Raw genomic sequence first — 15,945 nt, 5'->3', positions numbered from 1 at the left:
TTATTCTTTTCATCAGAACCAAGTTAAGAAGGGAGGCATTGGCCTTTACACAGAAAATAGGCAGTGCAACACAGCAACAGGCACTTCCGACCATGTTGACTGTGCTGATGATGACAAATTCAACTGAACCTATCTTCCTGCACATGATCCATATCTCTCCACTCTTAAATATCTCAAACACCACCCAGGGCAGCTTATTCCATCCACTACCACTTATTTTGTAAATAAAATCACCTGATACACATTCTTTGAACTTTTCCCCTCTCACTTTAAAGGTATGTCCTCAAGTATTTGACTTTACTACCCACTGGAAAAGCATTCTGGCTAACTCCCCTATCCAAGTCTTTCATAACTTTATAAACCTTTATCAGCTGCTAATGAACGATCCAGAGAAAATATGTTTGTTCATGCTCTCCTTATAACTAATAATCTCTAACCGAGGCAACATCCAAGGCATTTTTCAAACATGAGTATTTGGAGTAAATAGGAATGAATATGCCACCTCTAATACAGAGTTTCCCTTGGTTTCACTTAAGTTATGCTCAGTACAAGTGGATAAGCGGTAAACTAATCTACATATTGGTTAATTTCCCTCTTATCCACTGGTAGAGAAGACCATCCAGTCAAGCTAGTGAGAGAGTCACTACTCAGCTGGGACTCTCACATTTCATTCAGGAGGTCATGGGACAAGCTATATTTCAGAGCAAAACCCAACTCTCAGATAATCTGGTTAAATACTTTCCTGCTCAGGTAGACAGCAAAGATCCTTTAGATGAAATTAGTCAAAAAAACACAAGCCAAGTTCTTCTGCTGTGCTGACCAACATTAAACAGTTAACATTACCAACATAAATTAACTGGTAAGTCACTACACTGTTTATATATGGGGATCAAAAGTGGCTTCCTATTTGCCAAATAATTGCTATATTTCCTTTATGCACAGCTGGGTGCACAAATCAAAGGCCATGAAATGTTGCATATTTGGAATATGTACAAGTGCTGCATAAACAGAGATTTTTTTTAATCAAACAGAGCATTACTTATATACGGAAAAGCAAGTAGTCATGTATATATATTATTCCATAGTTGTGATGGATATTTGCATCCTAGCTCATGTTTTGCCAAGCACACTTTCTAAAGACAGCACCTGACACTTGAAAGAAAACTGTCAATTCAATTCTCTCTCCCCCCCCCGCCCCTCTCTGCTTTCCACAGGGATCGCTCCCTACCCGACTCCCTTGTCCATTCGTCCCCCCCATCTCTTCCCACCGATCTCCCTCCCGGCACTTATCCTTGTAAGCGGAACAAGTGTTACACATGCCCTTACACTTCCTCCCTCACCACCATTCAGAGTCCCAGACAGTCCTTCCAGGTGAGGCGACACTTCACCTGTGAGTCGGCTGGGGTGATATACTGCATCTGGTGCTCCCAATGCGGCCTTCTATATATTGGCGAGACCCGACGCAGACTGGGAGACCGTTTCACTGAACACCTACGCTCTGTCCGCCAGAGAAAGCAGGATCTCCCAGTGGCCACACATTTTAATTGCATGTCCCATTCCCATTCTGCTATGTCTATCCACGGCCTCCTCTACTGTCAAGATGAAGCCACACTCAGGTTGGAGGAACAACACCTTATATCCGTCTGGGTAGCCTCCAACCTGATGGCATGAACATTGACTTCTCTAACTTCCATTAATGCCCCACCTCCTCCTCGTACCTCATCCGTTATTGCCCATCCTCTGGGCTTCCCCCCTCCCTCTTTCTTTCTCCCTAGGCCTCCTATCCCATGATTCTCTTATATCCCTTTTGCCAATCAACTGTCCAGCTCTTGGCTCCATCCCTCCCCCTCCTGTCTTCTCCTATCATTTTGGATCTCCCCTCCCCCTCCCACTTTCAAATCTCTTACTAGCTCTTCTTTCAGTTAGTCCTGACGAAGGGTCTTGGCCCAAAACATCGACTGTACCTCTTCCTATAGATGCTGCCTGCGTTCACCAGCAACTTTTATGTGTATTGCTTTCAATTCATATTGCTTTGTTTAGCTTCTAGTTCTAAATGGGAGCCAGTCTTCAGTTTTTAAAATGTAAATGGCAAGCAGTAATCAGTTTTAAGTTTCAAAATACAGCTTTGTAAACAAGCTCTGTATATAGCAGACATTCTGTCTGTGGAAAGTAAGATATAGCCCACAACACTTGCTTTATTGCAGCTCAAGAGTGCAGTATGAGAGAATAGGTTATTTAACTTGGGTTGTTTCAAAACAGACAAAGCTAAGTTGCTTAGTTCGAGGAAGCTTTCAAACCAGATGGATAATATCATTTAGTATATCAAATAACTGATCTATTAACATTGGGAGTTTTATGTAGTCAAGGAAGTTAGCTTTACAGCATTAATTGTGGAAAGGTGGGAACTATATCTTCAAGATGCTTTTAGATCTTTTGTGGAAAAAGGGTATGTGAGAAAATATCGTACAGATGTGGAATTACCCAGTGGCAAAGAAAGAGGGTTTAAATATAGAAAGCAGTTCTGGCTTGTTAGGAATAGGATAAGGAACATCAAGGAACATGAAAGAGATGTGCTGAACTAAAATCTATTCTTCTGGCTTTGGCTTCTGCAATGGGAAATTCGTTTGTCTGCATTGTTGGTATGTCTTTTTAGTTTATAGGAATTGTACCTGTGTTTAGGAAATCCTTTCTCCTTTGTGTTTTAGAAATGGGCTGTAGGCACTTGATATACTTGTCTTTAAAGGCCAAGGCATAGAGTATAACAACATGTTGCAGGCTTACAAAACTCTGTTCAGTCACACATGGAATACCATGTACAGTTCTGGTGAAATAGGATAGGCTGAGTTTGATTATCATTAAGGATCCTCACCATCTGGGACAAGTCCGCTTCTTGTTACTACCATCAGGGAACAGGTACATGAGCTTGGAGATCAACAACATTTTTGGAACAGCTCTTCCCCTCTACCACTGGATTTCTGAATGGTCTATAAACATTACTTCACGATACCTCTTTCGCACTATTTATTACATATGTCTTGCACTGTATTGCTGCCACAAAACAACAAATGTCATGACATACTGTAGATCAGTGATAATAAACAAAATTCTGAAAGTTAAAAGCTTATGTCAAAAAGCCAAAGAAGAATGGTTAAACCAGGAATGTGAACAACTAGAAAGAATCCCTATTACTGATCCAAAAAGGGTGCATGAACAAATCAAGAATATCACTGGTAAAAAGCCCCTCTGTTCTTCAGGTGGATGTCTGAAAGCAAAGGACGGTATTATTGTAATGGAAAAAGATGAGATTATGAACAGATGGACTGAGTATATTCAGGAATTATTTGAAGATGATCGAGGTGAAAAACCAGAAATTAAGAAGAACATTGAAGGTCCAAGTATTTTAAAATCTGAAGTTCATAATGCAATAAATAAGATGAAGAAAGGAAAGGCAGCAGGTCCTGATGAATTAGTAATAGAACAAATTATCGCTCTTGAAGATTATGGAATTGAAAAACTTACTGATTTAATCAATGACATTTATGAGATTGGAATAATACCAGAAGAGATGAAAAAAATCAGTATTTATCACTCTTCCTAAGAAACCTGGAGAAATAGAATGTGAATTACATAGGACCATAAATTTAACGAGTCCTATCACTAAGGTACTTCTAAGAATTTTGATGACAAGAGCTAAAAGTAAGATACAAGCTGAAATAGGTAAAGAACAATGTGGTTTTGTGAAAGACAAAGGTACAAGAAACGCAATATCGATGTTAAGGATACTATTAGAACGAGCTGTTCAAGTGCAAAAAGATTTGTTTGTTTGTTTTATTGACTACACAAAAGCATTTGATAAAGTGAAGCACAATAAGTTATTTGAAATATTACAGAAAACTCTAGATCTAGATTTGAAAGAGCTCTGCCTAATCAGAAATCTGTACTGGGAACAAACGGCCGCTGTAAGAATAGATGGAGAAGTGAGTCAGTTTACGAAAATCAAGAGAAGCGTTAGACAAGGGTGTGTTTTCTCCCCTGATTAGTTTAATGTGTACAGCGAAACAATATTACAAAAAATAAGAGACATCTTGGGAATCAAAGCTGGCAGTGAAAACATCAATAATTTCAGATATGCGGATGACACTGTGTTAATTGCAAGTACGGAGGAAGAACTACAAAACTTAATTGATATAGTTGTGAAGAAAGTGCAAAAATGGATCTATCTATCAACTGCAAAAAGACAAAATGTATGGTGATATCCAAAAAGAAGGAGAATCCTATCTGCAGCTGAGTATAAAAGGGGAAGACATAAAACAATTACAGAACTTTTGCTACTTAGGAAGCTGGGTGACATCAGATGGCAGGTGCGACATGGACATCAAAAGAAGAATAGGGATGGCAAAAGACACCTTTATGAGAATGAAGAGTATACTGACCAATACTAAACTAGGCATGACAACCCGCCTCAGAGTACTGAAATGTTATGTTTATCCAGCTAGGTTGTGTTGGCGTGTGGCCAAGTGGTTAAGGCATTCGTCTAGTGATTTGAAGGTCGCTATTTTGAGCCTTGGCTGAGGCAGCATGTGTGTCCTTGAGCAAGGCATTTAACCACACATTGCTCAACGATGACACTGGTGCCAAGCTACATGGGTCCTAATGCCCTTCCCTTGGACAACATCGGTGGTGTGGAGAAGGGAGACTTGCAGCATGGGCAACTGCTGGTCTTCCATACAACCTTGCCCAGGTCTGCGCCCTGTAAACCTTCTAAGGTGCAAATCCATGGTCTCATGAGACTAACGGATGCCTATAAAAATCCAGTTATGTTATATGGATCAGAATGTTGGACAATATCTAGTAACATGAGGAAACAAATTGAAGCAGCAGAGATGTGGTTTTTGAGGAGGATGCAAAGAATATCATGGATGAAATGAATATCTAACGAGGATGTCATGAACAGAATATCATGGACGAAACGAATATTTAACGAGGATGTCATGAACAGAGCAAGTACAAAAAGAGAAATAATAATGTATGAGATCATGAGAAGGCAACGTAACTTCATTGGACATGTGACTAAGAAAGAAGAGTTAGAATGGACGGTAATTATGGGAAAGATTGAAGGGAAGAAAGCAAAAGGAAGGCAAAGACAAATGATGTTGGAGACAGCAGCCAAAGAATTGGAAATGAATACCAATGAATTGATCCACGTGACCTGAAACTGGAGGGTGTGGGCCATGGCAGTCAAAGCTCAAACTGGGCATGACACCTGATGATGATGATGTCAGGGGCTTGGTGGTGACTTTATAGAGAAGTTTATAAGATTTTGAAGTGCAGACAGTCTTTTTCCCAAGGTTGGTATGTCTAAAACTACAGGGTATAGGTTTAAAGTGAGAAAAGAGTAATTGAAAGGAGATCATGGGGCTAATTTTCGCACACTGAGGGTAGTAGTTATATGGAATGATCTGGCAGAGGATGTGGTAGAGACAGATACAGCTGCAATGTTTAATAAACAGTTGGACAGGCACATGGATAGAAAAGCTTTAGAAAGTTATGGGTCAAATGCTGGCAAATAGTATTAACTTGTGTAACTCTATGACTCTAAAGGGATACGTGCCTAATGCAGACAAATTGGATTAGCATAGATAGGTATCCTGTTCAGCATGGATGATTGGGGCTGAAGGGCTGTACTTCTGTGCTGTACAGCTCTTATGGTTCTACGTTCTCAGGTGTTGATTGAGGACAATTCTAGGACAGATTCTCCTATGCTCAGGCTTTAAAATAGAACCACTGCATCTTCTTAACTGATCTTGTCTATTTACACACCATGCTCACACATTCAATCAATCAATAGATTGCTCTTTATACAGAGTCAATTTCTTACTGCAGCGAAAGGTAATGAAAGAGCAGCACATTTTTAATTCCTCATACCTCATGAAGCTAACTATAATGGACTGCTTGCATGCTATTCAACTGGCTGCTCACTCAATATACAACTTCTGTCTCAATCCAACTCCTTCACCTAAATGGTTGCTTTTAGGGGTTGCCTACTTCACAGCAAGCTAGTAGTCAGAAATTAAAGAAGACTAGTCACGGAGTAACAACTGTGGCAACTTCCACTCACGATAGGAATCTTCTTCAGCCTCACTTATTGCACTCAGCTGAAAACAGAAATTTATCAGTGTGAAGTGTCAAGACTCAAGACTTTGCCACCAGAGGTCACAATGTTCATTATTCACTGTAACATTGAATGTTGGAAGTATTGTCAGCTGCAAGGTAATTTTCTTCTTCCTTGAAAATACTCTCATACATAAAGGCAGCAGCTTTCATCTTACACCTTCTGTGAGGGACTTCCAGAAAACAATCAAGTGGTCAATGTAATTATTTGCAATAGCGTCTTTATGAAATAGTTAATTTATTGTTTGTACACAAGAATCACATAACCACAACTAGCTTCCTGGAAGTTGCTAAACCAAAATGCTCTCATCATCCGTCTATCTAGTTTCCATATAACACTTCTGGAGCACTGTGTACTGACAGCAGAGTAGGCCTCACTAGCACCTGAACAAGTATTTAGATAAACAAAAAAAAACTGTGAAGAACATACTCAAATATCTAATCCCACTGAGAAGCACAAATACTATACTATTAGAATATAATTATCAGACCACAGTATATTTACAACAGTACAATTATAATATCTTCAAACACCCAAATACAGATTGAGCCTAAGCACCATCATTGTATATGTTCAGGCAAAACTCCAAAAGGAAAAGAAAGCAAACTACCACAAGATCTGACGTCCCCCACTATACTTTCTTCTAAGCACCTTAAAACTATGCCTCCTTGTATTAGCCATTGCCACCCTAGGAAAACGTCTCTGTCTATCCACTCAATCTATGCCTCTATCATCTTGTGTACCTCTATCAAATTACCTCTTCACTCCAAAAAGAAAAGCTCCAGAGTTTGCTCTAACTATCCTCATAAGGCATGCTCCCTAATCCAGGAAGCACCATGGTAAATCTCTTCTGCACCCTCTCTAAAGCTTCTACATTCTTCCTATAATGAGGTGACCAGAATTGAACACAAAATTTCAACTGTAGTCTAAACAGGGTTTTACAGAGCTGCAACTTGAACTCAATCTCCCAACTAATGAAGGCCAACATACCATTCAACTTCTTAACAACCCCATCAACTTGCGGGACAACTTTGAGGGATCTATGGACATGGACCCCAAAATCACTCTGTTCCATAACACTACTAAGAATCTTACAATTAACCCTGAATTCGACCTTCACATTCAACCTTCCAAAGTGAATCACTTCACACTTTTCCAGGTTGAATTCCATCTAGCACTTCTCAGCCCAGATCTGCATCCTGTTGATGTCCTGTTGTAGCCTACAACAACCTTCTACACTATCTGTAACTCCACCAACCTTTGTGTCATCTGCAAACTTACTAACTCACCCTTCCACTTCCTCATCCAGGTCATTTACAAAAATCACTAAGATCAGGAGTCCCAGAACAGATTCCTGCGAAACACTACTTATCACTGACCTCCAGGAAGAATCTGCTACATCTACAACCACCTTGCCTTCTGTGGGCAAGCCTAATTCTGAATCCACACAGCCAGGCTTTCCTAATTTTATGAATAAGCCTACCATGGGGAACCGTATCAAATTGTCTTTTTAATATCCATATGCACCACACCCACTGCTCTACCTTCATCAATATGCTTTGCCACATCCTCAAAGAATTCAAGCAGGCACATGAGGCATGACCAGCCCCTCACAAAGCCATGCAGACCGTCCCTAATCAGATCATGCTTTTCCAACTGCTTATAAATCCTGTCTCTAAGAATCTTGTCCAATAATTTGCTCACTACTGAAGTAAAACTCTCTGGTCTACAATTCTCAGGATTATCCCTACTCCCTTTCTTGAACAAAAGAATAACATTTGCCACCCTCCAATCAACTAGTACTACACCTGTGGCAGGTGAGGATGCAAAGATCATTGTCAAAGGCACAGCAACCTCTTCTCTTGCTTCTCATAGTAACCTGGGGTATATCCCATTCGGCTCCGAGGATATGCATCTCCTTCAGCACATGGTCCTACCAATAATTAGATTATGAAGACACATAGACCCCTTTTATTGTCATTTAGTAATGCATGCATTAAGAAATGATACATTATTTCCTCTGGTGTGATATCAGAAAACACAGGACAAACCAAGACTGAAAAAACTGACAAAACCACATAATTATACATATAGTTACAAACAGTGTAACAATACCATAACTTGATGAAGAAAGTCCGTGAGCACAGTAAAGTTCAAAGTTTCTCAAATGTCCCACATCTCACACAGACGGGAGAAGGAAGAAAAACTCTCCCCGCCATGCCGACCACAATCCGACTCTGAGTCATCCGAACTCTGATCAGCTCTCGGACACCGAGTACTGAACGCCATCTCTGTCTGAATGATTCGACCTCCTCCTCGGTCGCCAAAAGCAGGCAAGGCCAGGGATTTTGAGGCCTACCCTCCGAAAGATTCCCGACCACACAGTAACGACAGCAGCGGACGGGCGTTTCAGAAATTTCTCCAGATGTTCCTCTGTGCTTTCACGTCCATTCTCCATCAAATCAGAATTGTCCACGGCCCCTATTTAACAGATACGACATCATTTTTCACCGGAGAATTGCGCATGCACGGTGCGCTGCCATCTTCTCCTCCCGATGGAGAAGTCAAAATTGCCAAAGGCATGAGCATTATTTTCCTACTCATTTTTATCAAAGTGATGGGATCGTCTATTTCCGTGAAAATAACTTCTGATTGCAAATATAAACCAACTTTCCAACACACATATAAAAGATCTAGCAACCTGGAGTCAGAATACATCCTTTACTTAAATCCCATGAAAACCTTAATTCTTAATTCTACTGTAGATCTACAAAGTCCGTAGTTCAAATAATTTTAATGATTATATCAATTTAAGTCACCACACTCTGATGTGCACTTTGTCACAACAACAACAGCAACATCTTGCAGTTATGTTCCAGTTTTAACATAAAGGATAAGAAGAAATTCTTAGGAAAGTGGATTCTTGACCAATAAGTAAAGATTACAAAGTTGACTAAAAGCTTTGAAGTGGTGATGAGGTTTATAAAGAGGTAGAGGAAAAAATAGTAAGTGATTTAAGGATGGAACTTTAAGGAGCATGCTCTAATGTTAGTCCTTGTACTCATTTAAAAGATTGTGGGTTCAAGACCATCCCAGAAAGCTGAGACATAATACAGAAGGCACTATCTCTTTAAGGGAAGGGTGACCTATGACTGTATTGACCCTTACAGGTTATTGTAATGAGCCCCAGTTTTATCTGATTGCATTCTATTTCTATAGAAAAAAAGCAAATCCATGATTCTAACACTGGTGATATCAATCTAACTGCTCTATATTACTTTTATTAAAGGGAAATCAAAAGAGTTTTACTTACAGGCCCAAGACTAAAGGTCGCTTCTCACTGTTGACAGATATTTACTTGGAAGCAATATTAGCTCTAATGTAATCAGGTTAATCTTCAGAAAGCAAACAAGACGAACAAAACTACACCACATTCATTGTAACCTAACAACAGGGTTACAATTACACGAGGTTCAGAATATGAAAGATAAAATATTCATCTAAAAATGAGCAGCATTTGATGCATACAAACAATAAGAATTTAAAGATAATATATGTAACACAGACGCCATTTAGTAATGCATATCTTCAATTATTACAGAAACAATGAACAAAAATGATCTTTAAAGGACATATTTGGAATTGGTTCAGACAAGACGTCAACAAAGCCTCGAAATTTCTTTGCCTGAATGCAAGGAATCTTTTCTCCAGCAGGTGGCAGAGAATATCTAAATTATGAAGCATTCATTCTTGTGCTAGCCTGAAGTGCCAGCATAGAACACTAGTGCAGCTTTTATGTTAAAAAGTACAGTAAAAAAAATTAGTCGATGCTCTGTCAACAGAATCATGGAGATATACAGTACAGACAGACACAGACACTTCAGCACACCAACAAATTCCCATTTACAACAATCTTACAGTAATCCCATCTATATGCTCCCGCAATTCCTTTAATTCCCAGGTTTTTCTACTCACTTACACTACAGGGGAAATTTACAGTGAGCAATTTATCCACCAGCCATTATGTCTTTGGAATGTGCGAGTTAGGATGATATTAAAATAACACTACCTCAAATATGTCGAGAAGAGTAACTTAATAGAACATGAAAACGTGATCATGGAGAATATAATGAGACTTAAGATGGCTGATCTTTACACCTTGGTTCTTTCATTACTTCAAGTGGAAATAAACAGATTGCAGATATATTAGCTATAATTTCCCATACTCATTAGATTTTTGGAAAACTGCAGATGTCACTCATACAATCTGAAAGAACAAAAGAGAAACACTGAACTACAGATCGTAAGTGCAACAGATTCTACAGATGCTGGAAATCCAGAGAAACACACAGAAAGTTGTGTAGGAACTCAGCAGGTCAGGCAGCATCTATGGAAAGGCATAAGCAGTCGAAGGCACTTCATAACAGGACCACACCACTCTTTTACAGACTATATCTGTGAAACTTTGTCTCTTTATTCATTTCCATAGATGCTGCTGAATCTGCTGAGTCCTGCCAGCATTTTGTGAGTGTTACTTTGAACTACGGATTCCCAGGTTTATCAGTTACAGTGGCCAAGAAGTTGGATAAATCAACAACAAACTGTTGAGACTTTTGGATATTAATGTCTTGAATTACACCATGTTATATTTTCAAAAAAGAAAAGATGGTATTCTAAGTGTATGGAAAAGAAGTGGGAATTTATAACGAAACATACTTAGATGCTATGAACTGGATATGCTGGGACAGGTGCAACAGAATGTCATTGACTTGTTCTGAAAGAGATATTGAAATATTTACTCAAGAAAGAAATAAGGAGCTTTGAAAGACTGAAAAGAACCATGCACAGAAATTACCAAAAGCTAGTAAGCAAATAGAAAAAATAAGGGATAATGGAATGTTGTGCCTTCTTGTAATTCATGTTAACACATCATGGAATCACAGGAAGTCAAGGACTGAAGGAAGCTATTCAACCCTTAGTCCGCCTGCTGGCTCTTCAAAAGAGCAGTTATGCTTAAGCCACATCTCTTTTATTGTAATTCTATAACTAATCATTGTCAAATAGCTGTTCAAAACTACTATCCTCTCCCCACTATCAAAACTTCTGTCATCAGGTTAAATTTTAACCTGCCTTCTTCCTATGAGAATAGGTCTTATTTTCCAACCTCACCTCCTAAGTGATGTCTCCCATCCCACAGTGTATTTTGGTATGCCTCTTCTGTGCCCCTTCTAAGGATTTTAGATTATTTTACATAATTATGATGCACATAAATGCTGTAGAACTTCAGTGCTTTTATCTGCCATACAAAAACAAATTCTGTACTTACAGTCACATCATTGTACATAACACATATGCATAAAACAACAAGGCACACACTGCACATATTGATGTCACTGGAGTGAAATCTGACTGCATATGAAAGTACCACATACAATGCATGCCTCCAACAGCTACATTAATCTTAATCTAAGCATTGAGACTTTCTTCAACATAACCTGAAGTCAGATTTTACCTCAGCTGCAGAAGCCAGTTAATTTTGTATCTCATGAGTTAACTTTTAACATTTTCTACCCTTTTCAAAATCAACAAGTCACAAGAAAGTAATCCTTATTTATAAAGTCTTGTTAACACCCAACATGAAGATTGCCTTAGATATGGACACCAAGGTTAAAGGGTGATAGCAATTAGCGTAAAGCTATTACAGTGCCAGTGACCCAGGTTCAATCCCCACCTATGACCTTAAGAAGTTTGTATGTTCACTCTGTGATCAAGTGAGTTTTCTCCAGGTGCTCCAGTTTCCTCCCAGAGGTTAATTAGTCACATGGGTGTAATAGGGTGGCACATACTCATTGGGCCAGAAACAGGCTGTTACAAAGCTGCACATCTCAATAAATAAATAGATCAATAGTCTTAGTCAGAGGGTGGTGAATCTGTGGAATTTGTTGCAACAGACGTCTGTGAAGGCCAAGACAATGGGTCTATTTAAAGCAGAGGTTGAGAGTTTCTTGATTGGTAAGGGTGTCAAAAGTTAGGGGGAGAAGGCAGAAGAATAGGGTTAAAAGGAATAATAAAACAGCCATGATTGAATGGTGGGTCAGATGATGGGAAAAATAGCCTATTTCTGCTCCTATGCTTTATGCTCTAAGATTGTGTACACACCAAGGCGATAATAAATTTACTTTGAACTTTGAGTTTGCTTTATCAAAGATCATATACATCACCATATACAACCCTGAGGTTTGTTTTCTTGTGGGCATACTCAGTAAACCAAAGAACCATAATAGAATAAACAAAAGACCACACCCAACAAGGCGGACAAACAACCAGTATGCAAAAAGACCACAAACTGCGCAAATACAAAAGGGAGAGAAAATAATAAATAAATAAGCAATAAATATTGAGAACATGAGATGAAATGTGCTTGAAAGCAAGTCCATAGGTTGTGGGAACAGCTCAGTGATGGGTCAAGTGAAGTTGAGTGAAGTTATTCCACTGGTTCCAAAGCCTGATGGTTGAGGGGTAATAACAGTTCATAAATCTGGCACTGAGTCATGAGGCTCCGGTACGTTCTTCCTGATGGCAGCAGTGAGAAATGGGGGTTCCTGATGATGGATGCTGCTTTTCTGTGACGGCGCTCCACCTAGATATGCTCAACTGAGGGGAAGACTTTACGCATGATGGACTGGACTGTATCTGCTACTTTGTGCAGGATTTTCCATTCAAGGGCATTGGTGTTTCCATACCAGGCTGTAATGCAACCAGTCAATATACTCTCCACTGCACACTTACAGAAGTTTGTCAAAGTATTAGATGTCATGCCGAATCTTCGCAAACCTCCAAGAAAGCAAAGGCGCTGTCGTGCTTTCTTCGTAATTTCACTTCTGTGCTGGACTCAGGACAGGTCCTTTGAAATGATAACACCAAGGAGTTTAAAGTTGTTGCCACTCTCTATCTTCAATCTTCTGACGAGGACTAGCAAATGGACTTCTGGTATTGTCCTCCTGATGTCAATAATCAGCTCCTTGGCCCTGCTGACATTGAGTGAGAGGACTTTGTCACATAATGGGTCATGGAAATTCTGAATTTCCTCCCGAAAAAAGCTGTTCCTTTTGCTTTCTGAGAGAAAAAAGCTCTGTGGCAATTTTTATCATATAGTTTCAGCAATGCAACATGCTCATATGGATTAGGCACATTTATGTAAACTGGATAATGTGGAAGTAATTCATGAAAATCTCTGTTTTATGTGAAAATAGTTTAACATTAATGTTGAATGAAATGTGTTTCTAATGGATAGTGTTGCACAAAATACCTTATGAAACAAGTTAAAATATGGGTTAATACTGTAATGTGCAAATCAGCATTTACTTACAGCCATTTTTACTTTTGTTTTCTATTGATTTGTAGTAATTGGCTGGAATTAAAACAGACCAAGTTCACAGTAGCAAATTGAACTCATAAAGCTTGGATACCATGCAAATGTTGAAATACATTGTGTACAACTATTTAACATTTGTTTGTGAAAAAAATGTAATCTTAATGCACCTTCTTACGCAATTATTGATACCACAGTAACATTTTAAATAAACCATTGAATAAACATTCTGGTTGACTGCTTAACTTAGAGAAAGGAAGAAAATCAAATTCACATGGTCTGACACTGAATACAGAAAACAATATTAATATGTTTAACAATTGAAGTTAATGAATTTCATATAGGAATTTTACACATCACCTGTTTAAATATAGCTTCAGAAAACAAAATTAATTTAGAGTACAAAAATAGATAAGTTGCAGTTCAGTATTTCAATAAAGGTAAGATAAAGAAAAAACTGAGTTCTCTGAGAATTGATAACCCATGTTTACACAAATACAAATATCAGTTGTTTCTGTTTATTCAGAGCAAAATATTGTGGATCTATTCATAAGATCTGGAATTCTGAATTCCACTAATAGTCTATTGTTTATATTTTACATTTACATTAAATCAATAGAAATACAGACTTGTCAGAAACTGTGTAAGTTCTATCTATTCATAAGATCTAGAACTATGAATTCTACTAAAAATCTGTTGTTTATACTTTAAATTTATAGTAAATATCCGGAAGTACAGACATCAGAATCTGTGGAAGACCTCTATGCTTTCAGAATGTTAATTCAGACCCTGGTTTTCAGTAAGCTTTAGTATGTAAACATGTCCAGTAGGAGGATCTTACTTATTATGGGAGCTTAACCATGCTATTCTCTCTTTTATCTAATATGCTGCAGGCTCTCAATTTTTTTTTTTTGTTTTGCTTAAATACTAGTCATTTAAATTGCCATCTTTAAGAGAGATTGGAGGGCTTACTTGAGGGTCTAATTTACCTGCTGCTGCTAGGATGCTAATAGATTAGCAGGATAGATCCTGGGCTAAAACAAAAATCACAGGAATCAGTGTTAAAGGTCAGTCACTAAGACAAATCTAACCAATTCCCAATTATTTTAACGCATTACTTTTGCAGTAGGCATTTACAGTGTATCTACTACAAATCAGTTTCAAGTCATGAGGTATTGACTATGCCATTAATTCTATGTGTAGAAGATGTGATCAACACCTCAGACTTCACCATCTCCAATAAAAGGATGCATTTCATTATTTGTATTTTCCCTGAACATTAAAGCTCTATAAATCTGCCTCAATTAAAAACATCAAAACAACACATTAAAAATCCCTTTTCATAAAAATGAATGTATAGATATATTAAACATTTTTCAACATTTATGGACTAGTTTAGTTTGTATGCTACAGTAAAAAAATACAATTAACACATAATTTCTACTGGTCTGGTTATTCCTTCACTGTGCTTTCTTGCTTTATCAGCCAAACCATTAATGTAACCAATCAACCTTCATTATTTAAAATCTTAGATCAAGTTAAGTTTCAGGAAACCCTTCAAGACGAAGTATACCAGAATTCGAATTCTTAAAAGTATCATGTTGGTTTGAAATGATTTTGCATATAGATGAAATACATTTTTGCTACTTCCTCCATATGATTTAATTGTAATAGTTATTAAATTAAGTAGGTTTAAATTTAAAAAACAAAAACAATTCTTCACATTTTGCATGAATAAAAGGCATGGTTGTTTTGATGAGAAACAATTTTGCGAAGAAACTTCATTATAGGGCTTACTTTGCTTTGGGATATTACTGTTTTGACCTAGGCCAAGACTCTTTATTCACTTGCAACAATTAAGTTCAGTCAGCCAATAAATAACATAAAATAAAATCCATAATTCGGGCCATAGAAGTTAACATGGACATAGAATAAACATAATTCCTTCCCTTTAACCCTTTAGCATAGTCATTTGAATACCATTAAACATAGATCATACAAGTTATGACATGCTGAATAAAATAAGGGACAGAAAATAGGTGTATCACCAAGGCACGTACTCTAGTATGGTAAAAGAACCACAGGCAGAATTGAGTTCTTGAACAATCCAATTGAAAATATGTGTACATGCAAGAAGGAATTTTCTCTTAACACAAGATAAAATTAATTTCATCCCAAATCAAAGATACATCATAGACACACATGCCACCTTGTTATATAATGAGCGGTCCTAACGTATGTCCATTTTAGTCTATGGGTTCACCTCAAATAGTCATTGCCTGAAAAAAATACACATGGTTGCTGCTCCATCAGCGTAATGCCATTCATTCTCACAATATTATAACTACTTTAACACCAAGTCATAGCATATAAATATAAAATCACTAACTTTGCCCGTAAA

General features: G+C 38.0%; 1 protein-coding gene across 1 annotated transcript in view; it reads right to left on the bottom strand.

The window, feature by feature from the left end:
• Positions 1-15,945, bottom strand: part of zcchc7 (zinc finger, CCHC domain containing 7) — a 257,531-nt gene that overhangs the window by 70,096 nt on the left and 171,490 nt on the right. The window lies entirely within an intron of this gene.

The sequence above is a fragment of the Mobula hypostoma genome, chromosome 16 (genome assembly GCF_963921235.1).
Source record: "Mobula hypostoma chromosome 16, sMobHyp1.1, whole genome shotgun sequence".
NCBI lineage: Eukaryota > Metazoa > Chordata > Chondrichthyes > Myliobatiformes > Myliobatidae > Mobula > Mobula hypostoma.
This window is presented reverse-complemented; position numbering and strand designations above follow the sequence as displayed.